Source organism: Thamnophis elegans, chromosome 3 (assembly GCF_009769535.1).
Source record: "Thamnophis elegans isolate rThaEle1 chromosome 3, rThaEle1.pri, whole genome shotgun sequence".
Classification (NCBI taxonomy): domain Eukaryota; kingdom Metazoa; phylum Chordata; class Lepidosauria; order Squamata; family Colubridae; genus Thamnophis; species Thamnophis elegans.
The window spans coordinates 75,552,501-75,579,614 of record NC_045543.1 but is presented as its reverse complement, the minus strand read 5'-3'; the positions used below and the strand labels follow the sequence as shown (position 1 = coordinate 75,579,614).

The 27,114-nt window shown below is 37.0% G+C and overlaps 1 protein-coding gene across 1 annotated transcript in view; it reads right to left on the bottom strand.

Moving 5' to 3' along the window:
* Positions 1 to 26,690, bottom strand: part of RFX3 (regulatory factor X3) — a 190,861-nt gene extending 164,171 nt beyond the window's left edge. Inside the window, exon 1 of the mRNA XM_032214341.1 lies at positions 26,415 to 26,690. The gene's annotated coding sequence lies outside the window, so the exon portion shown is untranslated. The remainder of the gene's footprint in view (positions 1 to 26,414) is intronic.
* Between the last annotated feature and the right edge of the window lie 424 nt (positions 26,691 to 27,114).

The window sequence follows — 27,114 nt, the reverse complement described above, 5'->3', positions numbered from 1 at the left end:
TTTCTTTTCCATGCACAAAGTCTATAAGGGGATTTCAATCAGCCAATAATATAGATGTTTTGTTTTTTCAAAGACTTTTGTTGCAGTTGTCATATATAAAAACAAAGTTGACTTTTTTCCAGGTGCCAGTCCATTATTCTCAAAAGAAAAGACTCTGGTTTCAATTGTAATTTAAAATCTTTTAAAAAGTTTTAAAATCTTCTGAATTAATGTATTTGTATCAAAATTTCTTTGGTTTTTTTTTTACACCTTCACCAACTATGATAATTTATGCTGTTCACATTTCCAGCAAAGATCAGAAGTATCTTTATACATTCTAGACAATTTCTCCAACAATACATTATTTCATAAAAATTCTCTTTCATTTTAGAACTTAACTTTTCAAACACTTATTTTCCCATTGATCCATTTCAATATTGCAACCAAAAATTCTTCTCACTTGTTCTTCTTTTGTCTTACATTTCAACAAAAGTTCATACTGTACATTTTAGCAATCACATGTTCATCGTTAGTACATAATTCTGTTTAAATTCATTCTTACATTGTTTATAACCATAAATTCTTCATCCACTTTAAATCCTTGTGGTAGTACTACATAAGAAAGCTATTGACAAGTATATCATCCTATTGGCAAATCTTCGCAAGTCCCCTTGAGAAAATATTAGCACCTTACAATATTAAAGTTAAATTACATTCATGTGTACTTAACATTTCTTGTCTGTAAAAATGCTTTTTGTGCTGAAAATCATAAAGATGTTTTCAAGCATAAACTAAATGTATAATTATTCCATACTCTAGGAATAGCCTGCCTGTGATGAGGCACAGACAGCTGGCAGTTCAAACCACTCCTTTATTGCTCCAAATTTCCCCAAACGCTCCCATCTTTCTGGCAAGTCCCAAAGCAAAGTGATATCTCTCTCTCTCTCTCCCTCTCTCTCTCTCCCTCTCCCTCTCTCTCCCTCTCTCTCTCTCACACACACATACACACACCAGCAGGGAAAAAAAAGAAGAAGCAAGAAATCCAGCAGGGGTCCTGGAGGCAAAGGAGCAAGGCAATTAATCTAGAAAGCCAAGAAGAATGCAAGGAATCCAGGAAAGTTCAAACATCAGCACTCAACACTCCATGAATTCACCATTTGTTCATGACAAATGCCCCTCCCCCACAGCATCTCCTTAAGTCTCAGTCCCCAGATGTGCCTTGTGAAGAGGGGCGGAGTGCTCTCATCTCCAGTAATCGGGTAAGCCTGCGCTGTTCTCGCCTTCTCTTCACTCTCCATGAAGGATCAGGAGGGTGTGATCCTTGCTCATTACCTGAGCTCCGTCTCTCATGCTCACTGCTTAGCCTCTCTTGGTCATCCTGCCCCCCTTTCTCCCTGCCAACAAGCCATCCCAATCCTGAAAGGCCCTGACTGGGCCTGCTCCTCCCCATTTTCCTCTGAAGCCAATAAAGTCTCCCCCTTGATCTCTGTCAGCTCCAGTTCCTCCGCAGATTCAGGCTCCAACAGGGATATGACATTGCCTGACATAATGATTTTGGACATCTACATTAACCTTAGCTTCATCATACCAGAAATGTTCATGCCACCCAAATCTTATGTTCCTCTAATCCAAGGATCATCTATTTCTTAACAACATCCTCTCTTTCGATACAGCAGGCAGCAAAATATAATTTCAAATCTGACAGACCCAATCCTCCTTCTTCTTTTACAACTTATAATATCTTATAATTTACTTGTGTTTTCCCCCACAATACAAATTTTACATTTATATACACACATACACACACACACACACACAATTGTCAAAATAGATATTCTCTGAAACAAAGATAACATTCTAGATATTGTATTCATCTTAATCACAGAAATTCTATCCAACAGTGATAATTGTAGTTTTTTAAAACAACATATGATTCATATTTGTCATAATTATACCCAAGAGGTTTTTTTTTTTACCTTTTTCTCAATCTTAAAACCCATTTTATTCCTCAGTTCTTTGAACTGGTATCTTCAACAGTGGTATTACAATAGTGTTGAACACAGGAAGATATTACTTCTGCCCAAAGTTAGAGCTGTTGAAGCACCCCATTGGTCATATGATTAAAAATCCAAGCACTTGACAGTACACCTATTCATCCTTATAACTGCAGGGGTGCTACAACTCTCCCCACTTATCTTCCCCATCTAGATCACTTTGCAGAGCACTACTCAGCAGCAGCAACCCTAGCAGTCCATGGCCCATATGATCTTCACTACCTTGGATCTTTCTTTTTCTCTCTGCAACATGGCTTATCTTATCATCTGCAAACAGTCATCCCATTCCTTCTGCAAGCCATATCCCACTGGAAATTATCTAGTCTTGCCCAGATCTCACAAGAAAGGGACATCCAGCTTGGAAAATAGCACAAGCCTTGTTCTCTTCAAAACTTTCTTTCCCCAAATGATATACGTGCCATTCCTATTGCACAGTATGAGGGCTTGAAGAGGAAAAGGGACTTTTTAAAAATTCTTATTTGTGTCAGTTCATTTTAACAGCACTCAATAACTTCAGCCAAACAGGCATCAAATCTCCATGGCAACTAAAACTCACACTCTAAGTTCTTTACCTTATCTTTTGTTATGAATATTCCACCAACTAAATATACTTTTGAAGAATAAACAAGCATTCCCATGTCAAACTGGTCTCTTTAATTGAGTTGGTAAAAATTTTTTACTTTCATCAAAAGTAAAAATGATTTTAAAAAACTGTAAGAAAAAAATGTCCCCTTATCTGTTTTAAACTTCTTATATCTTCTCTTAAGATTTTTGCAAATAGGTCTTGAATATTTACACCAGTCTCTTTTTTTTTCTAAGGTTTATCTTTGCTAGAGCAACTTGATTTTCCAATTATATAACACTTGAAGCTGAAAAATGAAGCACTAGCAGTAGTTACTAACATTAATTCCTTTTAAATTCAGAACACCAGACCAGCCTTCAAGTTTATTCAGTTCTATAGACTGTTTTTTTTCCAAGTTTTGCTGCAAGATATGTAATAGAATAAAATATACTTCAATTCAAGGTTGAATACTTGTGAGTCGCCAAGTTCTTCCTACTTTTCTTGACAAGTATATGAAAATGTATCCTCTTGAAAAATTTCCCAGCTTAATCTACAATACAGGTATTCTTCAGAAGTCTTGCATCCTACATTTTGGTACCTTCAAGTTAATTTTTAACTCCTGGGCACTGCAACTAGTTGCTGCAGTTTTATTGGCAAGGTCTTTCAGAAGTGGTTTGTCATTGCCTACTTCTCAGAGGTGAGAGAGAGCGACTGTCACAAGGTCAAACAATTGGCTTTGTGCCTAAGGAAAAAGTAAAACTCAGACTCTTCGTTTGTAGCCCCATACCTTAATAATTACACAAACTGACTTTCCATCCTATTATTAGCCAGACTGAAGCTGCATAACAATCAAGTCCAGACAAGATGAATTGCTACATTCTGAGACAATTACAGACTGCCATAACAAAAGATGGACAGTAATACTGGTAGTTCTTGATTTATATGATGGCCTCAATAAAAAAGTATTTATAATTTTTTATAAGCTCTTAGAGTTAAGACTGACGCATCACCCACACAGTCACTTACCGTAAGTGTATTTTGGGTTCTTGGAAATTGACTGACATTTATAAGTGGTTGCAGCATCATAAGTCACACACTCATATTTTGCAACAAAACAAGAAAAAGAAATGCCCATTGGATATGCCAGATTCAGACTTATGATCACAAGATTTACTTAATGACAGCAGTAACTTGCTGATCATAAAAACAGTCCTGTTATTTAGTGACTCAGTTTACAACTGCAATAACTTATGATAAAAATTCCTCGTTGAATTGTGATAATAAGTTGAGGACTATTTCTATATCTGTGATGGCAAACCTATGGTACGTGCCGAAAGTGGTACGCAGAGCCATTTTTCCGGGCACACGGAGCTGTCACCCATTGCTCTTCCAGGTTCCGGCGTGCCAGCCAGCTGGTCTTCACATGTTCGAAACTACCAGAAACCAAAAGAGCAGCCGACCAGTGTTCATATGTATGCTGGGAAGATAATCTTACAGTTTCTGGTGTGCATGTGCGTGCGAAGGCCAGGTGGCTGGAGAGCATGCATGTGCCAGAAACCAGAAGATCATCTTCCCAGCGTCCGCATGTGAACTGGGTGATTGCCTTTTTGGTTTCTGGTGTTCCCGCATATGTGAAGAACAGGTAGCCGGTGCGCCAGAACCCGGAAGAGCAAAGGGAGCAGAGCTGCCAGCTAGGAAAGGCAGGTCAGGGCTTCCCTCCCTCCCTGCCCAAGCGGGCTTCTTGTGTGACCCCAGCCCTCCAGCTCGTGGCACTGATGCACATCCACAGTCCAGAGTGCCTGGCCAGCTTGGGTGCATGGGGCAGAAGGGCAGGGTTTGCTGGCAGGGCAGACGCCCACCCCACCCACTGCTCCTCCCGTTGCACTGGGACGGTGGCAGGTCTCACACTGCTGCTTCTGGCCAGGATGCTGGAGCAGCTAGGAGAAAATGGAGGAGCCGCACTGTCCCAGGAGGGCTGGAGGAGAGCACAGCATGGGGATGCTGCCAAGGGGTAAGAGGCACACCGGCCAGGAAGCGACCAGGAAGGGGGGGGCTACACTGGCTTGTTCTCAGTGGTGAATTGGAGGGGGCGCTTCATCCCGGCCAGAGTTGCGGCGAAGCTCTCTCACCTGCTGGCCTCCAAACCTGAGCCCCAGGAACACCAACACCCCTTACCTCCAAGGCCAGGAAGGGGCTCCAGCTTTCCAGCGGAGGGAGGTGACATTCCTCTCCCTGGTCTTCACGTGCACATGACCGCCACAAACTGGAAGAGCATGCACGCACTGGAAACTATAGGATCATCTGCTTTCCCAGTTTCTGGTGTGCGCACTTTGCCCACATGCTTCAGCACTCAATGCTAAAAATGTTAGCCAACACTGCTCTATACTATATTTTAAGAGGCCAGCTTTAATAATATAATACTGTCCTTTTTTAATGTGAATTCAATAGTATTCAGTGCAGATTACTATACAGCATATATCATTAAAACACATTGTAGCTATACTATTAAACAATCACAGCAAGTAATTTTAGAGGAACACCAATAGAGCAGTTCCAGGATTGCGTTTCAACAGGAAACTAAAACGGCATCCTCCCCCATTGATTTTAATAGGAACATGGTCATCACAATGGCTATATCCAGAATCAGAAATTCTCTGTCTAATGAAACCAGTCTACTTCCTGCTCCTTGGTCTTTTTGCCAATGGGCAAAAACATTTTTATTTAAATCAACTATTTGTTATGTTTGAATTTTATATTTTACATTTTATTGTAAAATGCTTTGAGCGCTAGAATGAAAGCAGGATCTAAACTTAAGATATACAACTTTCCTCACAGTTCCAATTCTACCTATTTCCTTTCCTTTGCCCCCACTACTGTTTCTATTAAGAGAATGGCATACATCACTGGCAGCAACTGCCTGTCCTTTCCAACTCCACTTTTTAAAAAGGCACAATATAAGAAATCTGCAGAATACTTAATATAGGCAATCAGTCAAGATTAAAGCTGGTTCAAGCAAAAGTAAAAAAATGAGGTCCAAAATATTACTGTTAAATAAAGCCCTCCATGAAAAAGAGGAAAGTAGTTAAAATGCAGTCTATGTAATATAGATACTAATATATTAACAACATTGCTGTAAACCCACTTGCATAAAAAAGCTCTGTAAGATTTGCAATGAAAATGGAAAGAAAATGGAAGATGTACCAAATATAATGAAATGATAAGGCTGATGAGTCAATTAAAAAATTAATTTGTAACTGGCACCTATAATGTCTGTATTGGACAGATTAATCTAGACATCTATGGTGTCAATTAGACACTGATACCTAAACTATTCCCTTTTAAAGCCTTCTGGCTTAAATATCAACTCTCAAGCTGATTAACATACATTAAAAATTAATGTTGCCATACTATTGAAATATCCTGTCAGATTTAAGTTCCTACCATAAAATCATACACAATATCTAAAATATCCAGGACAATATTGTTTCTTGGTCTGAAGAGAGTGAGTCCCAATTTAAAAACCATATGTGGAAATTAATAATCATCAGAAATAATGGTAGATAAGGAAACTAGCAAAACATTACACAAAGAAATAGGTAATTTATGTGCCTAATAATGAAAGCCATTGATGTAGCACCTATATGGGATTTGCGAATATTGTAATGAATACCTGTGTGCTAAACTAGCCTTCCCAACTCCTCCAAATAGTAAGACTACATTTCCCAGAATTTACAAGTAAAGCAGTTGTTGAAGAGGTATACTCAAACCAGATTTGAGTTAGTTGGATGACTAATTAAGGTTTAATAGTCAGGTTTACTAAAAAAAATTAATTGTATTAGAAGAATATAAAAGGAAAAAAATTCTAATCAATAGGAACTTAAAAATTACTGTAATTAATTTCTTGGCATGTAATGCTAGAATCAAAAACAAATAAAATATACATTTCAATTAAGTCATATGCATGCCAGTATATAGTTTCATTTTGAAATAAAAGGCTCAAGTAACAGCTATGCTTTTAATGAGAATTAAAACATAAATAAAGCAAGGTAATAGCACTATAGAAAACAGTTTGAAAACCACTTGCGTGAAACAAACAGTAAACTAATATTTTAAGTAGTAATTTAAGTAGCGTTTCCTAAAATACTTGGCAAAAGTTACCAGTTGACAATTCTGGAATCAATTAACTGAGCAGTGTGTAGTGGGTATAACAGGTTACAATTTGTGATATTGAACTAAAAGCATATTGTACTGCATATCAAAGAGAATAGTAAAGTTCTACAGAAGCGTATTTTTGAAAAAAAATATTCAAATATATCCAAGATCTACATTTCCATAAGTTTCATAATGAAACTTAATTTAAGATGCCTTTAACTTAACAACTATCAAGCACACCTTCAGGACTACATCTGTGATATAGGATAAGAATATACTTTTATTCTTTTAGTATTTTTGCATGTGCTAAGCCCTATAACTACAGGAGTTTTGAGTGTAACTTTCCTTCTCACAAAGGAAACAAGATTAAATTTTGAACTTTTTTTTGGTATTTGGTATTTGGTATTTATTACACATTTATAGGCCGCCCTTTTCTCTGAGGGGACTCAGGGTGGCTTACAATCAAAAAGGAAAGGGGGTGTAAGACAATACAAAAAGAAATGTGAACAAAAGTAAATTAAACAATAAAACTCAACATTCACTCGGCATTCGGGAGGGGCGAAAGTAACTTATCCCCAGGCCTGACGGGCTAGCCAGTTCTTGAGGGCTGTGCGGAAGGCCTGGACGGTGGCGAGGGTGCGAATCTCCACGGGGAGATTGTTCCATAGCGAACTGAGTTATTTATAAAAATAATAAAGATGTGACATAAATTAATAAATAAATCCAACTGGTAACAGTATATCCAATCGCTTTAAGTAATTCTTTCTAATAAATTAGTTAACATGTAATAGATAATTAGATATGTAATAATTTAATACAAGATTAGTTTTGTATTGATTTTTATTCCATTTTCTGAATAAATATTTGTGTTCAAGAATTCATTAAATGCTATAAAAAGAGACATAGGTCTCACCCTCAGCTTTACCATGCTTGCTGGGAATTTTTTTTTTATTTTGTTGGTGGATGAAAGCTTAAAGTCATGGGGCAGCCCTTGAAGAGCATTCGGAGACTTCAGCTTGTCCAGAACGCAGCCGCGCGAGCGATTGTGGGTGCACCTCGGTACACCCACATTACACCTATCCTCCGCGAGCTGCACTGGCTGCCTATTGGTCTCCGGATACGCTTCAAGGTGCTAGTCGTCACTTATAAAGCCCTTCATGGTATTGGACCTGGGTACTTGAGAGACCGCCTGCTGCCAATTACCTCCCAAAGACTCATTAGATCCCACAGATTAGGCCTCCTCCGTATTCCATCTATTGGCCAATGTTGACTGGCTACCACCCGGAGGAGGGCCTTCTCTGTGGCTGCTCCGGTCCTCTGGAACGAACTCCCCATGGAGATTCGGACCCTCACCTCCCTTCAGGCTTTCCGTATAGCCGTTAAAACCTGGCTGTTCCGGCAGGCCTGGGGTTGACGAGTTCCCTTTCCCGCTCGAATTGTGTGACTGTTGATTGTTTTTAAATTTTTCTCTGTATTTTGTCTGTTTGTGTTACCTTGTGTGTATTACCCCCCTCCCCTGGGTTTGTTAGCCGCCCTGAGTCCCTCCGGGAATAGGGCGGCATATAAATGCAATAAACCTTTAAACCTTTTAAAACCTTTCCTCTGCTTCTTATGACTGTAATTGACCCCAACAGTCCAGTCCTATGTCGTGGTAGTCATTAAGTGGGTCACCATGGATGGTTTTCTTTTTTGTCAGAAACCAGATGTAAATGCTGATTTTCAGCAAAAAAAAAATGCTGAAAGTCATAGTCATATGACTCTGGGACACTGTAGACAGCTGTAAGTGTGTGCAAGCGGTAGAGGACCCAAAATGGTATCACAAGGACCATGGGGTGGGGTGGGGGGAGAGAACCATTGAAATTTCAAAATTGGGTTTAAGTAGATCCTGAGTGGTCTGTTGTAACTTCAGTCGCTATGTCATAAATCAAAGTAGTAAGCAAAGGCCTACCTGTTATTCCAGACAAGTCAAAATTGTTACTACCTTCTACACTAATTTGTTGCTTTCATTACCATTGAAATTGAAATGATTACACAACAAGGACCAGTCTTTTGGTATGTGCATGGGATATCACGCTGCTTGCTTGCTTGCTTGCTTGACTATCATGAAGTCAGGCTTGATTCTTAGAGATCACTTAAACAGATTTTCTCTATGATGATCGGTCCCTAACTTGGTCTACTCATCGCCGTTATAAATGAGTCCATCCACTTTGCTGGTGGTTGTTTTCTTCTATCTTTTCCTTTCATCTTTTCCAGCCTTACAGCTTTGTCTAGAAAGCTTTGCATAATGTGTCCAAAGTACAGTCAGATAATTTGAGCCTGGTCATTTGTACCTCAAATAAAAATTCTGGATTGATTTACTTGATTATCCATCTGTTTATTTTCTTGGCTAACCAAGGTATTCTTAAAAGTCTACCACAACAGCAATATTCAAAAATGTTGACGGAAGAGAATATTTGTAACCCAGGGTTGAAATGAGAGATCCTTGGTGATTTCTGAGTTCGACTGTTTTCTGGCAGACATTTCATTACCAAATACCAAGCTAGTAGCACTGATGACATTGCCTAGTTTGCAATGAAACTTCTTCAAGAAAACAATCAAGATCAGAGAGCACCAAGGACTTCTCATTCACGTGTCAATACATTTTTCCCTGCTTTTTTTGTATAGTGCACCTATACATGTAGTCCTCAACGTACGGCCATAATTGAGCACCAAAGTTCTTTTGCTCAGCAAGACAGTTGTTAAATGAATTTTGCCCCATTTCACAACCTTTCTTGCCACAGTTGTTAAGTGAATAATTGCAGTTGTTAAGTTAGTAACAGTTTTAAAGTGAATCTGGCTTCCCCACTGACTTTGTCAAAAAGTCACAAAAGGCGATCATAAGACACAGCCATCATAAATACAGTTGCCAAGCATCCAAATTTTGATCATGTGACCACGGGGAAACTAGAACGACCATAAGTGTGAAAAATGGTCATATCAGTGCTGCTGTAACTTTGAACAGTCACTAAGCAAATGTACAATTTGTTGAGGACTACCTGGAGATGATCACAGGGAAAACTGTGGTCTATATGATTGTGATATGTATAGTACAGATACTGTACATTCCAGCATTGGATTATCTTTTCCAACGCCTTTATGGCTGCTCTATCAAGGTGCTGGTCTGTTGTGCATTCTTGCCTCCTGGTAACTTTATTGTTCATACTGTTATTGTGTTGTAATCTGCAGAGTCATTTTAATAATGAGAAGGACGACATATAAATTAAATAAATAAATAGTCAATCTTAAAAGGCAGAAACTAAGTACCAATGTAATGTCTTCATTGTCAATTCTAGGTGTGACATTATTACACACATATAAAAACAAGGGGGCTTGTGTCTTGATAAATAGTCTTGGCTATTGCTGACTGATTCAAGGGATGTACAAAACATGGTACACTCGAAATGGCTCCCCTGACCTTGAAAAAATATATAGAAAAAAATAGAAAAATTGGGAAAAAATCTAGAATTATTGTTTTAGGACTGACAATATCTCACAGTGGTTTTGAGTTTTTCTGTGTTTCTAAAGTTCTCTTCTATGTGCTACCATCAATTGGCCTATTCTTTTGCATCTTATGATTATGTTTTCTTCAGTGCCAGTAGAACAGCAGAGAACAGTTACATCCTTGCTGCTATTAGTTTATAACAGATTTTGAAGAGGAAAGAAGTCAGTCCCGGGGAAAAGCAGCATATGGCTCGGGGCCTGGAAAGACCTTTTGGAGTCTAGCCTGAAGCTGGAAGAGAGGACCAGGAGTGCTGTGATTGATCAATTGTGACTGGAGTGCTTAATGCTCCTCAAGCTTTGCTGATGAATCTGATTGCCTGCATCAAGGAACTATCCCTACTCCTGTTTTAGTTTTAAAACCAGATTCTTAATTTAGTGGGAAGAGGAATTCCATCAGAGTCTAGGCAAGATCTCCCAATCAAGAAAATGAGATAGTGTTTTTTCCTATGTTGCTCCTCTTCCTAAAACAACAATGGTGCTATCAGCTTCCTCATGGATAAAGCAAAACTAGGTGCTCGGGACCAACTACCCCAGTACAAGTAAAGAAGATGGTGAGAGGCAGTCTAGTGTAATAATTAAGGTGAATTGAAATGAACTATGAGCGATTTTGTGGAGAAAATAAGAGGCAGGTGTGGTTTTTATTCTTTGAGTTGTACAAAATACAGGCAGGTTGGAAACAATTTGATTGCCATCATTGCTGACTGCTAACCCAGACAACCTAACTGCCTATGTTAGCAACCTTTAAACTAGAAGACACTGCCACTTCCTAAATATTATTCCAGAGCTAGTAATGCTGGTATTGAAAAAGATCAACAGGCTACACCCCTCTTATGAAGTGAGAACACCCTAGCAAGTATACCCTCCAGGTTTATCTTGGATATTTGTTTGCTGCTGTAACCATTGCAAGACATGGGTTAACAGGGGAAGAAACTCTAAATCAGTGGCTTTCAACCTCTGTGCTGCAGCATATTGCTGTGCTGTGAAATGGCCATAGATGTGCCGCATCAATCAGAAACCCCTGTCAGGATTGCAGCCATCTTTTCTTCTGAGTCTTTGGCCTGCCACACTTTCTATTATTCTGCTATGCATTTTCTATTGTGGAAAAATGGGAGGGGGGATTGTAAGGAGTCACATACTACGTAGCCACAACAAAATTATTTCTAGAAAGCCAAGGTCATCCTTTGTCTCTGCACCTCTGCACCTGACTGGAACTGGATGGGTGGAACTGCCAGCATGGCAGTGGGAAACTAGACCACGTGAGGGACTTGTGGGTGTGGGGGCAAAATCTTGAACTTTCAACTAGGTGGGGAAAACCAGGAAGCTTCCCAGATGTGCCAAGATGGCTCACTTAATAAATTGGAATTTTAAGCAATACTTTGCATTGGACTCTGATTTACTTTTGGATGCTATTTGGAACCCTGACAACCACCTCTTGTGACATCACCAGGAATGGACTACCTTCTCATGTAAGCAGTGATATCACAGAATTTCTAGTTTTACAACCTGGAAGTCCAACTTATGAAATTTGTGCCATGAGATGAAAAATGTTTAAATTCTCTGCTCTAAATCAATAGATTTAGAGTAGATTTAGAGTAGATTGCCTATACTTCTGTAGGCATAGCGCAATAGTCCTTATGATTATTGACAGCACCAGGCAAACTATGTTGCTAGCTAATAGTAAGATTCCCAAAGCAGGCCAAGCTGCCGCTGTAATGCATAAACAGCTCTTGCTCTGTGTGTGTGTGTGTGTGTGTGTGCGTGCTTGTTAATAAAATTAAGTGATAAGGCATACTAGCGTACAGATGATGGGTTTAAATGACCTTCTTGATGCTGCTTGTCCCTAAGGTACAAAATCCCCTTGGTCAGTATCTTCATCAGGCAATGTAAAGAGGAAGCCCTGCAACTTCTGCAAGCAGAAGGACAAAAATGCACATCTCCTCAGGATATTTGGTCTGGTATATGTATAGTGGGCACCTCTTTCCTCAAGTGTCTTTCCAGCCCCTGGGAATGGAGAATCTCAAGTTAGATTGTTACTGTAGTCCAATGCACCTTCTTCATTTTTACTTATTTAATTATCTAAAGGCACTTTCCATCAAAACTCCCATACTAGGATCACACACAGCCCTTGAAACCTTGTCACCCCCACATGCAGACAAGTAAAATCTACATTTTTCCTCCCAGTGGAACTTTGGCCCCAGATGATCTGACTGAAGCCATTTTTTAAAGTGATTTTCTTTTTCTTAGGCATTTTGATTAGTTGTTTTCTGATTATTTTTATGTTCTGGGTTGTTGTTTGCTGACTCCTTCAGGGGCAGATTATAAGCACTGTAAATAAATACTCTCAATCCTCCATCACTTAAAACTGTATTGATTTGCCGTCACATTCTGCTTTTATGTGTGTGCGCATTTGTTATCTTTTCCAGCCCATTCTCCTCATACATCAGAACCAGAGGAGAATTCAGTTCTGCTGTGAACCCCCTCCCCCTTTTTATTTTATTTTTTTAATTAAGAAACTGATCCACATAGAGAAACATTGAACATTGGATCATATACCTTGGAATATGCTTTATTCCCTTCACATGGACAGGGATACAACTATTTTATGTGCTATGTAGACAACTTGGACCAGTTTTTCCTAACGGAGCCCCATTTCATTGGGGGAGACATCTGTAGGTGAGGCCAGGGAAAGTCCCCACAGACACATAACTGTATTGTTATGTCTTGAAAGAAGGATTCCTGGAAGATAGAAGTGACGTAGGAGCCTGCTCAGCCAGATTGTTTTTCCCAAAAAAATTCTAAAGAAGAAAGTATAAGAAAGCTAGCAAAACCATTCCTGAAACTTGCTTGGCTGGAATCTTGCTTCCCATTTCTGAGCTGTCACCACTAGTTGTTTTGTGGGGGAAATCTTAGTATTTTTAAACTGTATGCATTGGTATAATCGTTATTCTAAATGACTGGTTAGAAATTCCTGTAATAATAGTGGAAAATAAATATGTACAGTGATTGGGGGCAGGATTTTCTGCCCTCTTTCCAGTTGATTAAATTAAGCACTAAGTCTATTGTAGGATCCACATCATAGTTTATTTTGTTCTGCTTCAAAAAAAGCAAGAAACTATACCATTAATTTTTCATAAATGCACCATAAAAATTCAGTGGCGTGAATTAAGCAGGATTCAAAGCTAAATTCAGCCCACAGGCTGCTCTGTTCTACATTCTGGAGGAATTTTTCATTACCATAGCAAGTTTTGAATCTCTTTTTTTAAACCTATCATTTATAGGTACTTTAGGCTGGTCTTATAAGCAAACTAATGACTATTATAACTAGAATGGAAATCCAGCATTTCTTTTTTCCTGTCAAATGGGCAGGTTATCACTTGGTTGGGCTGCTGAGAAATTAAAAACCTGCCATTCTCTGCTGTTTGTCGCCCAAACTGAATTACTTATATGAAAAAAGTAGGGAGGCCTGGTGGCACATTGGTTAGAATGCAGTATTGCAGGCTAAGTCTGCCCACAACCTGGCGTGCGATCCTGATGGGCTCAAGGTTGACTCAGCCTTCTATTCTTCCGGGGTCGGTAAAATGAGCATCCAGCTTGTTGGGGGCAATAGGCTGACATTTATAAGCCACTCAGAGAGTGCTGTAAAGCACTGTGGAGCTGTATATAAATGTAAATGCTATTGCTATTGCTATGGTATTTTCTTGGCTGCTCACTTGGTGATTGTATATGGAATGAGTGCACAATAGATTTCAGTTATATCATAATGGCATTTCCATCTTAGATTTTGATTTATGCCTTGGCTTATAATCATGATTAAGGGAAGGTAACGAAAGTTTAATTTTGATTAATGAGTGGTAGTATATTAGAATTGGTTCTTACATGAACCTTCATTCCTATTACAATACAATAATCGTGCTTTTGATTTTGCCTATGAATGACGATGTACAGTGAAATAATTCACCATGCAAGAGCTGGCATGACTGAAGTATACGATCTGACTACTTTGCTATAATTTCAAGCACATTTATAATATTGAAGAATTACTGAGACATATTTCTAGGCACAGATTTAAAATCAAGATAATCACCTACTTGATCAATTTTGAAAAAGGAAAACAGCAAAATTTGCATCAGATCAGCTCTTTCATGGGAAATTATACAGTGCATAGTCACATATAAATTCATAGGCCACACCAAAAGCACTATTATTACAATGCAGTAGAGAAGAAGGTTCATGTAAGAACCAATTCCAAAATGCCCCCAATCAAAATTAAAGCATAAATTAAAGTAATAAAACAGTTATAACTAGTATAAATGCTACAACTATTTATGTTATTTGTATTTGTTGTCATGGATTGCACCAGTGAGGCTAAAACCAATTTTGTTGTATTTATTTTGTACAATGACAATAAAGGCTATACTATGTTATACTATTGAGAACCTTATACAATTTTTACTGGTAGACCTTGCTTAATAACCATCAGCTTGGCAACTGTTCAAAGTTACTATGGACCTCAAAAAAGCTACTTATGGCCAGTCCTCAAAGCTATGGCTGCTGTACACATGGCTGATCATATGATGCTAGCAAGTACTTGGCACCTGGCTCACATTTACAACTGATTACAATATCCTAAAGTCAAGTAACCACAATTTGCAATTGTACAATTTTCTAACAGAAAATGGCAAAAAAAAAAAAAAACAACCTTTGGATGTGCTAGATTTACTTAATGATCATATTGCTCATTTAACAACCATGTGATTTGCTTAGCAACCAGTGACTTAAAATGATCATGAAATCAAATCTGTTCACATGGCATCTCAACTTATGACCACAACGATCTCTGACTGAAATTCTGCACTACATTATGAATATAAGTTGTGGACTATCTGTACTTAGAAGTATATCCCATTTAAATGAGACAAATTGCATAAATTCATATAGAAGTGAACTGAAATGCTCCCATAAAAAATATTTAAAACTATTCAACATCTTCCTGAAGAAATACATTTTTATATAAGAAGTATATACAAAAAGGTCCAAAAGTTATTTGTTTGCTGAGTTATATAAACTATAGGACAAAGAAATCATGTACTATATTACAAACTAGAGTTAGTTATTATATTATCACATTCATGTTAGCCTGTCTTCTCCAGGCAAAGTCTGCAGTATCAATGACAACTTAAAAACAGGCTACAATTTTCCAGCTGCTTGTTATACTGGTATATGGAGCCAATACAATTTACTCCTTTAATATGTATTTAGTCATTTTTCTTCAGCTCATCTAAAGCTACTATAGGGTAAATTGCAATATTTTTTCAAAAATAAATTGAAATTGCTGATTCTAAAAATAAGTCCTTGCAGATTCACAACTGTGTCAAGTTGGCTATCAATTATGCAGAAGTATATCTAAGATAATGGGACTTTAATCACTGAAAGAGCAATAGAGACAAAATAACCAACATTAACTACTATCTTAGAAACTTGTTTAAAACTAATGTTCTTTTTCCATAATAATTCTGTAAAATCTAGAACATTAAAATAGATTTTTTAACATTAATCCAGTCCTAGAGCAACATGTCTTCAAAAAAATTATTTTATATAAAAATAAATGCTAATGGGAGATGCAACTGTTACTTTATAAGCAGATTATTTGAATTATTTTATTTATACAAATTGAAACTCTATTAAATAACTTCTCCCCTAGCCACACTCCAAAAAAAGCAATCCTTTTCATTAAAAAAAATCCCCCTAAAAGGATTAGGAAGAGATATATAAAAATGTACCATGAGGTTTTAGATTAATAAAATATTCAATTTGGAGTAAAATGTTCTGAGGACAGAAGAACATAAAGAAAAGAGAAACATAAACTTATGTTTTGCTGCTGAAAAATATAGAAGAAGCCATATGCTTTGGATGGCCCTTTTGTGATCCACTGGAAATCCCAACACAAGAAATAAAAGTAACACCTGTTTAAAGCAGCCATCTGTCCTCACAGGCTGAAGAAAACGAGTCTTTCCACATAATCCTGATTTTCAAACTGCACCTGGGAACACTTGTACAAATACTGTTCACAACTCTGTTGCTTAAATGCTATAAATAAAGCCATCTATCAATGACTGTATATGCTGGAAAAATATGCATCTTAAATGCAAACATGCAGTTTTCAGTTAGTTTCTCCCATTATGTTTAAACAAGACTAATTGTTCTATTGATAATTGAAACATGCGTTTGCGGTTCTTAATATAAGCTTCAATTCCTTTGACATGGAACTTGAATTTTAAAAATGCACACTGACATTTAAATGAAAGTTTGCTTTAGTTCACTGTAGTATCAACATTCACTCACAATCTGTCAACTTAAATGCTGAACAATTTCTTCTAAATTATCATTTTTAAGGCCTTTTGAGGGAAGTCTGATGTTTTGTTTCATACCAATATAGATTGCTGTAAAAGTTCCTCTCCAATCCTAAATTTATGTTTAAATATACTGCTGCAACAGCTTTATTAACTGGGGATAGAAAATAGAAATTGGAATATGTGATTTTTATTAATGATAATCATCTTTACATTTTTACAAAGACACCCTGATTCTTCATTTGCTCTAATCCACACATTAATATTGCTGTTTCTGGACTTTCAAACACATAGAGAATTCAATGTGTATTTTTATAATTCTTTAGTACCAAGGGGTGGTACTTTTGCATTGACTACATGTAGAGTTTTCTGCAGATTCTAATTACTGGCCCTCTTAATGTGTAGCTAGAAAAAACAATTAAATTAATCAGGGCACATCATATATTTTGGGCAGGGAGGTCTTTATTTATTTATTGTGGCTTGTTTTCACTAAACGTCACTAAACTGCTGTGACAATCAGATTTAAAATTTTGTAAACTGGCACTGGATATGTGCAATCGACTTGTAAAGTTTAATAGCTTTTAGCAGGCTTAGCTTGCAATTTAAGCACAAGATGCAAAGTTAAAATTTATGAAAAGACACGAATTCAGATTATTTAAAAGATGAACAACATCATAAATCTCAAATATGTTTCCTTTTGATGCACATCTTTGGATATATGCAAAATTTGAATATATGCAAAATGAACTGGAAATAACCCATTTTGAACTTGAAGCATCCAACTCAGCTATTTCAATTAACAAACTGGATGTAAATACTGTAAAAGGGGCTTGAAAGAGTTCTTTTAAAACTCAAAATACAATTGAAATTGGGTGTTTTGCCCTAAAAGTGGGATGCTTTGAATTCAAAATTGGTCAGTTTAAAATGTTTTGCAAAACGTATGTTTATTTCTCTCATTATTAAAGAAATTAGTTTGACTACAAAACTAGGGGAAAGGTAAAATCATTGTCATCAAGATTCTTCAGGGCTGGAAAGGTATATAATTTTGTTTTTTAATTTAACAATGAAAACATTAGAACTGAACTTAGTGAGAGGTCAGTTATCTTTTCTTTCAAGACTAAAATGTTCAGAGTTTACATTTCTGATGAGGGTTTGTTTTTTTCATTTTACATTCAAGTGAAGATACACAAAGTTGAACTCTGACAGATTATAATAATATTTTCCCCATGTGATTGAACAAAGGAACTAAAATTTTGGAATTTGTAATCATAGAAAAATTCGTGGCACGACAAAACTGCGGTCCACTAAAGCGCGCCCGATTAAAGCACGTATGTGACGTCATCAGCAGCACGACAAATAAAATTAAAAATAAATTAAAATAAAATAAAATTAAAGCAAGCCGGTTCACATAAAGGTAAGGGTTAGGTTTAGGGTTAGGGTTAGGGTTAGGTTAAGGGTTAGGTTCAGGGTTACGTTAAGCGTTAGGGTTAGGTTTAGGGTTAGGTTAAGGGTTAGCGTTAGGTTAAGGGTTAGGTTTAGGGTTAGGCTTAGGCTTAGGTTTAGGGTTAGGTTTGAGGGGTTAGGTTTAGATTTACGCGTTAATTTTAAGTTTACCGCTCACAGCGTATTGTTTTCGTTGCGCTGTGATGACGTCACGTACGCGCTTTTGTCGAGCGTGCTTTAGTCTACCGCGGTTTTGTGGTGGAACCAAAAAATTACTCTTAAATAGTCATAGGATTTATAATCTGAAGTTTAATATAAACTGTTGAGACAATTATGTTTTGAAATTTAAAGCATATGAAGTGTTTTGAGGATACAAAAATAAGAAATCTCCTTCCATGTTCATGTATGAATATATTTACATTCAACTGAAATGTAGCATACATTTCTGTGTCCATCAATCTTCCCTAACCTAGTAACCTTTAAATGTGTTGCAGTCCAAGTTTCAAAATATTTATTTATTTAATGTATTTATTTAAACAATTTATATAGCCACCCATCTCATAAAAGTTACTCTATTTTAGGCACTACATAAAAATTAAAAAGAAAGCATTACATAAAATATGCCCAGGTTTAAAATATTTAATTTTCAATCCACACAGGCAAAAACAAATTAACCCATCAAATAGAGATCATATAGTTCAGAAATTTTAGCTTCAATATATTTAGAAGTGACAGGTTGTATAAAATAGTTCTAGACAAAATAGAGGTGTGCATTTAAATAAATGCTGGAGAAAAAGGAAATTCTAACAGTGGCCAAATAAAATAGAGCATGTAAACAAAGCAAGTTTAGCAGCATTTCTAAAAATGCCTGTAATACATCACTGACATTAGGCTACATTGGTACAATATATATTTCCTATCCTATTTAAATATTGTAATGTAATAGATTTTTAGGATTAGAATTTATTTCTAATTTTTATTACAAGAATAATTCATTTAAATTTTATTTATTCTTTTTAGTACAAAAAATCTATTTAAATCTAATCAAAACAGTATCAATACCTACAGTCCATAGTTTTGAGGAGCACTGAGGCTCACAAGCTTGGAGTACTGGGCTGCCAATCGGCAGGCTTACATTCAAGACTCATCACTGCCATGGGGTAGGGTGAGGTGGGATGAGCTCCCATCACATATTCCAGCTCTTGCTGACCAGCCATTTGAAAGTAGGCTATCACAAGTAGATTAATGGGTACCACTTCAGTGGGCAACGTCATGGGGACATGAAAGGAGCCCCCAATTGGGCATCTCACGGGATACGGTGATATCACTGGAAAATCCTTTTGCCATGGAAGTGCTTCAGTTGAAAGCACTTCAGTGCTTCCAACACAAAAAACACCATAGTTTTAATAAGATGAACCAGATGAATTTAAGAAAAATCTTCATCACACTTTTTTTCTAGTTGCACATTTTGTGTAAGAACAGTTAGGTGAAATTGAGTACAGCCAACTCCTGGCAATTGTATTGACAAATGATTGACTGATTGATAATTGATAATATACAAAGTATAGAAACAAGAACGTTTAAAAAGATACCAAAGCAATTTAAGAAAAAAGAAGATATCTCATAAGAAATTTCATAATATACTCAAATTTAATCTAATATAGTCTTTATCACCAAAGTCCACTATGCCTACAAATAAATTTCTGCTATGTACCCACTTAAAATCAATCCAGAATTTATTAAAACAGACTACAGTGTTGTAGTACAATACAGCACATGATACGGATTCCCTTCTATAAAGACAAAACACTACATACCAACATACCATGCCATTCAAAACATTCTTCACCCCTTAAAAAGATTCAAATATCCACCACGCATAGTCTTCATTTAACTACCACAATAGGGACCAGCAACTCAGTCAGTTAGCAAAGTGGTCACTAAGTAAAACCACAACTGTGTTCATGATCTTACTTCAACTTTTTTTTTGCTTTACAGACTTGAGAAGGTGGAAATGTAAGGACTAGTCATAAAGTTACTTTTTCATCAATTTTATAATTGATGGTCACTGAATGGTCACTAAACAAGGCAGATGCTAAATACTACCTGTATAGAGTTCAGTATAAACACTATAGCCATTATACCCCAGACTGTGCTGCTAAAGACTGTTGTTCTATAACTATACAGATTTTTTTGTTTACAGTCATGGTGATTGTCCTTTTCTTAACAAGAGAATTCTAAAAATTGAAAACGCACCTTCAGCTTGCTACAAGTTTGGGAGATGGGTAAAACATCACTGCATAAAGTTCAACAAAAATGACAATGGGAAGGTGGGACTTCGATTTCTATCAGGAAAACAGTTCAGTAATGAAAGAAGACACCTAGCAACCCTGGATTTTTTTTTTGTTCCTTTGTGATATTTAAGAAATGGGTGAACTGTCTTTTGAAAATGATCCAAGCATAATTTAAAATATCCTTTTATCAACAATAATGCAATCTGAAAAGTTATGCCTTGCTAGAGTTCTTAAATAATAACATTAGTTCATGCAAAGTAGTCTAAAGTAAATGAGGAGTCCTTTCACACACACACACACACACACACACACACACACACACACACACTCCCTTATCCTGCATTCTTCTTACAGCTTCTATTTTCATTCTTTATTTTCCACAATTTCCACAGCCAATTGCAGGTATGCAATTCAGAGAATTCTTACAGCAGATGCAAGTGAAAGCAGCATGAGTTTCCCAGGAGTATTTTCCATTTCTATGAGCAATGCCCTCCTTGGAAACATGCTGTCAGTTCATAATTTACATCCAAATCATATATATTGGGTGTTAGCTAAAAGAAAGCTGAATCCCTCCCCTCCCATTAATTAAGCTTTGAATGGGAAAGTTACCTTACATTTGTTGAATGGGAACCCATATTAACCAAAATGAGAGGAGTAACAGGATGTGGAAGCATTAAGCTGCAACATAAACAAGTGACCGTAATGGAGGCAGGAGAATGGGAGAAATCACCACCATTGCTTTTGCCCATTGACAGCAAGCATTGTAGAATAATACGTAGAATCAGTGGAGAGCATCTTTTATACATAGGGTCTACTGTATATATTCTTCTGGAGTCCTCCATTTAGTGAAGCAAAAACAAAAGCAGCTGTTTCTTTTCCTCTAAATTTAACTGCAACAACTCACACTCTACGCTAGAGACAAGCAGGGAGTGTTCAATGTTCTCTCCTCCTCCTCCTCTCTTGAATGGGAATATTGTAAGATTTCATGATTTGACAAGAATGGGAAACCTAAGCTTCTTGCTTATTTATTTAAGAGATTTATTTAAGATCACTTCTCATCTGATGAGCCACAACTCTCACAGCCACAGCAATTAAGAATATTAGAAAACAATAAAAACAACACACACACACCCAAAAACCCAGAGTCCCAAACCAACTATGCCCTGTATATTTAAAAAAAAAAAACAAAGTCGTAGGTCAAGCTTCACCTCATCATAATGCTGGGGGTGGGTTGGGGCAGCCAGTGTTATCTCAATAAAGCAATTACAATCTCTGGGTTGGAAAGTGTAATTGAGGCTGTCCCAATTTCCATCAGAGCACATTAAGTGAAGAGGAGGGAACTACATCTCCAAATCATTTATTCTACTATGAAATGGCTCTTATTATTAGAAAACAAAACACTTCCTAACTTTCAGTATAACCTCAATCTATTATTCCATGTCCTTTCTAGAATAAGAGCAGGCCTCTTCTATGAGTTGTACTTTCACATGTTGGAAGTGTGCTTTCTACTGCTAAACCTTTTGGAAGACATTTCTATTCTTCTGGCTGACAAATATAACAGTTACTTTAGTTCAAATCCAGGGGGAAAGAGAGTGCAGAGTTTGGAAAAAATGCAAAAGAACACTGCAAGATTGAACAAAAGAGCAAAATTTAGGGGCTCAAATCCTTCATTATGCTCCAGAATAAGAGACCACACCATTAAATTCAGTGTAACTTATTTTAGAATAAGCATTCAAAGCTTTATACTTGCTGAGCCCAACACATTAACCTTTTGAACTTTCCAAAGTTTCTTTTTCCATCATTCTTTTCTCCATCCTACTTCTGTTACATTTTATCCCCTTTCTGTACTTTTCCCCTTTTTTCTTTTTCCAGCATTGCTTCCATTTACCTCATTTCCATTCTCTTTTCTTTCTCCCTTTTTTCCTGTTTCTGCTGGAACACGTTTGAATGATACGTACATTACTTTTTTTAATTATTTCACACTTAATCGCTTTTAATTAGCAAGGATACCTTCAATTAACTTTAATTTTTAGAACTCCTTTTGGAATGTAAGGTCTGATCAATGAACATATACACATGAATGTGCACACAAACAAGTGTGTCACATGTACATATTTGATGGGGTGGGGAAAAAAATTCCAGGATTAGTCTCAACAAAAGTTATCAAAGTGATAGGTGATTAGGTATGGAAGCTAGACATTTGGGGAGCTCTTATAATATTGTTATGTTTAATGTTTCTTTGAGATTGAACTTAGTCTATTTTTTTTTAGTTTTATCTTAAAGTCAAGGTCCATTTGGAGATGTATGGTAACTCTCATAGAGTTTTTTCCATATTTTTCCAGCTCACATAGATAGCATACCTAAGTTTTGATGCTCTGCATTAAGGATATGTATCCTATTCCATTAAGCCCTTAGCTATCAGTTATAATCATTTAAAAATATATATGTCACTTATAAGGAAAGAGTAAGAAATCTCCAAATAAGTAAGACCTAGTTACCAACTCAAGAGCATGGACTAAGGACATGGCAGCAAACTGGAATTAAGGAGAAACTTCTTAACAGTGAAGCTTGCCTTCAGAAGTTGTGGGTGCTTCATCATTGTGAGGTTTTAAGAAAGACCAGACATAGTCTGAAATAGTACAGGGTCTCCTGCTTGAGCAGGGGGCTGGACTAGAAAACTCCAAGCTTTATTCTGATGGATGGGTTGATTGATTGATTGATTGACCGACCTGCAATAAAATGAGCCACTGTATCCACTTGATCGTCATCATAGCAACCAAAAGCAATTGAGTAAACTATTCAAATCTTTTTCATCTTCTCCAGATGTGATGGATGCTAGTGGAAATGATGCTGTCTGCCACAAACATAAGTTGTCTGGTAGAATGCTAAATAAAGCTACCAGTTGGATGTTGAAATATAATGAAGACTGAGATCTGTATATAAAATCTATAGTATGAAAAAGGGTCCAGTTATGTAACATGAAAATATTAGATTAATTAGCATTTGTGATTTTTAATTTGACATGCTCCTCTGGTTCAGTGAAATATGTCAAAAAAGGAAATATACTTTTCTTATATTATTTAATAAGTCAAATAAGAAAAGATATGGAATTCCTGTTTCAATAAACTTACTAATTTATCTTCTGAACTACCCAAAGAACCTTTTCCCAATATTTTAGGTGAATATTGGAGATTAATCTTTTATTATCCAGGGAAATAGCTCATTGTAAAGCTTAAAAAGTAATGCTATGGAATCTGTTATTTTAAGATATGAAAGAATAAACCATAACAAGCTGATTAGTTGATCACTGTTGTTGAGCAGAAAAAGGTTCACTATTTGCATTGTAAGTCTGCACCATATCGCAATGGTCATACTTTATTATTACACTAAACGACATATTCTGGCTTTGAGTCTATGGCGTACTGTAATCTTAGCTATTAGAAACTACACAGCTAGAAAAAATACTATTTTTCCTAAGTTTATAAATTACAAATATTAGTTTAAAGTAAGACAACAGGTGGATGCATTCAACAAAAGGAAGCAGAAATTTGCCACTACTGTAATAAGAATATAAATAGAAGCAACAATTAATTTGTACTTTGTATATAAAATAATTTGCAATGTACATATTAATACGTAATGAAATAATCTATCCATTTCTGTTTTTACAGTAGTTTTCAGAATGTTATAATATACCTTTCATATATGTGTGTTTGTGTATAAATGCACATAGGTACATATATACACCATAATAAGTTCATGAACTAAAATGACACAATACATGTCTTATTCAGAAAACAGCCCCAAATCTTAATAATCCTCTAACCTGCTTTGCAACTGACAGTCTAAGAAATAATATATCCTGATAGACTCTTCAGGGGTTGCTTTATCAAATAAATCAATATATTTTTGTTGGCATTGTTACAAGTAACATTCTATTCAATACAGATTTCACAACTATGAAAAAAAATACAGTTAAAGCAGGCTCTTTTATAAGTAGTAGTCAAATTAATAGAACGTAATTAGAAAATATAGAATCTCTTCCAAATCACAATAATTTTAAAAAGTGAGCTGCAAGACATTTTAGTTGCATTCTAAATAAAATATGAACTCCGATGACCAGCATTAGTAATTGAGAAATGTTTCAATACCATGTTAAAAAAACTGGAGCAGAGGGGGTCAGGTGCAAAGTAACTGAATGTCAACAGCTTGTCCCACTGAGGTGTATAAGAAATATTACCTTTTGTCCAGGAAGAGCAAACAATTACCATATGCTCCTGGTAAAAACCTACAAGTCATAATTAGCAACTACAGTGATGATTAAGCATTCACATATTCCAATTCACAAGATTTGTAATTCTTTATGATCGACTTAATTTCCATTTCAGCATTTAAGAAAAATAAAGACACAAGAGTAATTAATATATGTAAAAGCTACAATAATTAAGAAGGTATCTGGATAAATTTTTCCTACCACTTTCTTGTATCTTTTCATTTTATATACAAAACATCCTAAATAAATATAATTTTCAGACAAGAAAGATTACTTCCAGCTTTTACCCCAAGCTTAATCCAAGAAGAATCATAACAAATTGAAATTATACACATGCATTAAATTTGAATTAAATCACACCTCATGAATTTCTCAAATATTTCTCTTACATCTTCCAAATCAACACTGTGTGGTATTGCAGTGTTTAATGAACAAGAGAAAGATCTGCATCACAAAGATAATTGCCTATGAATGATCAAGCTAATGTCAATATGTAGGAAACAACCTGCTCATAATAAAGTACTGGAAGGTTAAAAAGCAAGTATGGTGAGGATGATCAGAAGCAAAAAAGAAGAAGAAAAGTTCACAAGCACGGTAAGTCTATCCAATCCCCAGTTGGGAGTCCAAGGCCCACACACAAGTTACAAACCCCTAAATTTTATATATCAAATCACAAGATTTGTAATTCTTTATGATCGACTTAATTTCCATTTCAGCATTTAAGAAAAATAAAGACACAAGAGTAATTAATATATGTAAAAGCTACAATAATTAAGAAGGTATCTGGATAAATTTTTCCTACCACTTTCTTGTATCTTTTCATTTTATATACAAAACATCCTAAATAAATATAATTTTCAGACAAGAAAGATTACTTCCAGCTTTTACCCCAAGCTTAATCCAAGAAGAATCATAACAAATTGAAATTATACACATGCATTAAATTTGAATTAAATCACACCTCATGAATTTCTCAAATATTTCTCTTACATCTTCCAAATCAACACTGTGTGGTATTGCAGTGTTTAATGAACAAGAGAAAGATCTGCATCACAAAGATAATTGCCTATGAATGATCAAGCTAATGTCAATATGTAGGAAACAACCTGCTCATAATAAAGTACTGGAAGGTTAAAAAGCAAGTATGGTGAGGATGATCAGAAGCAAAAAAGAAGAAGAAAAGTTCACAAGCACGGTAAGTCTATCCAATCCCCAGTTGGGAGTCCAAGGCCCACACACAAGTTACAAACCCCTAAATTTTATATATCAAAATCCCAATTCCAAGTTAAAGCATGGGACTACCCAGAGCATGGACAGCCACTTTATTTCCCCTTCGTCCATTAACTCCCTAAAAATAAGAATATGAGGCACATTAAAACGAACAAAAAATATCCCCCACTCCTCTCCAGGCACCTTATGGGGATCATTAGGGAGCTCTCCCCCCACTTCACATCCAATTTCCTTTCCATTCTTAACCCCCCCTCCCAGTGCAAATCAGACCCACTTTTCCATTTCAACTCCACCAATTCACTACAGCCACTATCAGAGAAGAAAGGAGGGGGATGAGAGGGGATATATAAAGAAAGCACAAAACAGGCCGGGGGAGGAATCACACACACATACAGTCTCACACATAAGACATATTACAGTTTTCCCCGCTTTGCACACATTCAGTGATTCAGCTCAATGGAGCAACTCCAGGCCGGTTTCTCGATGGGAAAAAAAGGGGGGAAGGGGGGGGGTGTTGCACATTACAATCATATTCACCTGGGCTGTGGAGGGCTGTGGTAGTGGTGATGGTGTTGCTCTTGCTGCTGGAGGTTGTTGTTGTGGGTGATGATGAGGATGGGGGTGAGGCTGGGGGTGAGGAGGAGCAGCAGCAGCAGGAGGAGGTGGTGATGGTGGTGAAGGAGGAAAGGAGCCGTTGTTGTTGATGGGTAACAGTCGCCAGGACTACGGTGACTATGGCGCTTGATTCACAAGGCAACGGTTGCTATAACTCACAAAAGGGAGAGAGCGAACGAGAGAGCGAGAGGAGGAGAGGAGGCGGTGGCCCAGCCTCACAGGCCCGGAAGAGGCGGGGCTTTCAGTATGAATAAGTCCTCTTCCCCCCTCCCTCCCGTCGGGCTGAAGAAGGGAATGGGGGGGATCTTACACGGCGGAGGGGGGGCGAGAAAGAGAGGGGGGAATTAATGTGGGTTTTCTTCAGTACATCTGCGTGTGGAGGAGGAGGAGGAAGAGCGCGTGTGTTCCCGAGGAACAGTTGGACTGCACGCGGCTTCCAGAGCAACACGCTCGCTCGGCACAGCCGCTTCAGCGCGCGCTGCAATCAACTCCCTTTCAACGGGAGGACATCCAAGGGGCGGGGACTACGATTCCCGGCTCCGGCGTGCTAGTGGTGTTGCGGGGGGAGGGAAGCCTGGCAAGGATCCTTTTATTATTGCGGGAAGGCGGGGGGGGGGAGAAC